General features: G+C 40.4%; 1 pseudogene; it reads right to left on the bottom strand.

Annotated features, from left to right (window-relative positions):
- Positions 1–488: 488 nt before the first annotated feature.
- Positions 489–607, bottom strand: LOC145410856 (5S ribosomal RNA; annotated as a pseudogene).
- Between the last annotated feature and the right edge of the window lie 1,997 nt (positions 608–2,604).

Genomic DNA, 2,604 nt, shown 5'->3' with positions numbered 1-2,604 from the left:
TAGAGAACAGTCAGACAGCTTTAAACACTACAAAAGTCCCAGGAAAGTCCAGTGTATAAATACTGAACACCTTAAATCATAACATTAGTTCAGTCTCTCTGAGGATGGACTCTGTGCAGTCTTAAGCGTTTTATATATATATATATATATATATATATATATATATATATATATATATATATATATATATTATAAGGAATATGAATACCAGCGCTTGGATGAACATCTTGTTTATCAGGAACGTTTCGGCAATACTGTAGCCATCATCAGCCTAAAAAAAAAAAAAAACTGATATCTTATATTAACCATGCAGAATAAAAAAAAAACAATGATATTTAAATTTCTCAATTAAGTGAACATACAAGTCCATCCATCCATCCATCCATTGCCAGACGCCATGTATCCCAAATAGGGTGGCCAAGGGCTTAGAGTTAATTGTTTTACAGGGAGGGGCACTAATCCTCCACCAACCCCACTTGACGTAGGGATGCCAACAGCATCTGGTGTTCCCAGGCGGTCACCCATCCAAGTACTAACCAGACCCAACGTTGCTTAACTTCGCTGATCGGATGGGAAGCGGTGTACTCAACGTATTCATAATTTAAGAAAAAAAATGGAAAGGATGGGCCTTACCACTTAACATACAGGGCAGCAGTCAGGTAAAATATATTGGTAAAACGTAGCCAACTACGTCATGGGTTAAATTAAAATTATGCTTTATAAAATGCAGAGTAGTGAGGTGGAGGAGTCACAGACACTCAAGGCTGTCCTGTGGTGGTGGGTGAGGAGACTCTCTGCTATTCATCTTCATATGCCGTCACGGAAAGTGCGGGGAATGGAGAATTATTTTGTATGATTTACCAAAACATATTACCTGACTGTTGACCTACAGTATATGTTAAGTGGTAACGCACATCCTTTCCTTTTTTTTTCTTTTTATCATTATGAATTTACTTGTATTTTCACTTTTTATGCAAGAAAGATGGTACCAAAGGCCAGGGGACCAGAAACCATTCCTTACAAGAAAAAACAAAAAACAATACAAAAGAAAGCCAAATTCAAGATCCGTTAATTTCGAGATTCCTGGACACACTGAGTTTGAAAGACTGGAGATCATAGGAAGTAGGAAATACAGACAGAGGGAGAGAGTTCCAGAGTTGACCTGTTGCATAAATGAAGGACTGGAACTAACGGTTAATTTTTGCATTAGAGAGTTGGACAGAAAAGGGATGAGAGTTTGCTGCTAGATGGGTGCTACCCGCCCATTGTAGAGGTGGAGGGATGCATGCAGATAGTTCAGAGGAGCAGTGACCATTGAAGTAGCGACAGAAAAGAGATAAAGATGCAAAAGTGTGGCAAAAAGACAGAAGTTGAAGACAGCCAGTAAGAGGAGGAAAGTTAATGAGATGGAGAGCCTTTGACTCCACCCTATTGAGAAGAGCTGTATGAGGGGAGCCTCCCCACACATGAGAGTTGTACTCTACACGGGGGAGAATAAAACCCATATATAAAGTCAATAACTGTGCAGAGGTAAAGAAGGTATGGAGTCGGTGTAGCACACCTAATATCTTGGAAGCAGATTTTACAAGAGATGTAATATGATCTTTCCAAGATAAGTCCCAAGTGAATGAAACCTCAGGCATGTTCAAGGATGATGCAGGATTCAGCTGGATATTATGACACATTAGTGAGTGCTCCTGTGGAATTTTTTGTCAGATTCATAAGTATAAAAACTGAGTCTTTGATGCATTAAAAACAACAAGATTATTTTTACCCCAGTCAGAGACACGAGCCAAGTCAGACATTAGGTGTGCCATAGCCTTATCTCTTGTTTGTTGAAGTAACTGCTGAGGTGGACGTTGCGGGAACCGAATGTGAATGTGAAGGACGGAATCATCAGCATTCGAGTGGATAGGGTTAGATGTACAGCTCAGAAGGTCATTGATGAATAAAAGGAAGAGAGTTGGTAATAGGACAGTGCCCTGAGGAACACCGTTGTTGATATATCTAGAAGAATGATGGCCATCTACAACGGCGGCTATAGAACAACTGGAAAGGAAGCTATAGATGAAGGCACAGATAGAAGGACAGAAGTCTTAAGAGGATAGTTTGGAAATTAAAGATTTATGCCAGACTCGATCGAGAGCCTTTGAGATGTCAAATGCGATGGCAAAGATTTTGCCAAAGTCCCAAAAGGAGGATGACCAGATGTCTGAAAGGTAGGTGAGAAGATCGCCAGTGAAGAGTCCCTGATGGAACCCATACTGACAATCAGAAAGAAGGTTGTGATAAGAAAGATGATTTAAAATTTTTCTGTTAAGAATTGACTCGAAAACTTTTGAGACACAGGATGTTAAAGCAACTGGACGATAGAGGGTTGGGAGTGGTCACCCTTCTTTGGGACTGACTGAATGCGAGCAAACTTCCAGCAAGATGGAAAGGTACAAGTTGACAGACAAAGGCGAAAGAGTTTACCTAGGCAGGGTGTAAGCACAGAAGCACAGTTGCTGAGGACAAAAGCAGGGACTCCATCAGGCCCACATGCCTTGTTAGTATTGAGGCCAGTGGTGGAAGAAAATACATCAGATGAAGAAATTTTAATGT

Source organism: Coenobita brevimanus, chromosome 86 (assembly GCF_032717465.1).
Source record: "Coenobita brevimanus isolate Jiangsu-jjx chromosome 86, ASM3271746v2, whole genome shotgun sequence".
Classification (NCBI taxonomy): Eukaryota; Metazoa; Arthropoda; class Malacostraca; order Decapoda; family Coenobitidae; genus Coenobita; species Coenobita brevimanus.
The sequence above is the reverse complement of the archived record's forward strand: the minus strand, read 5'-3'. Positions and strand labels throughout refer to the sequence as shown.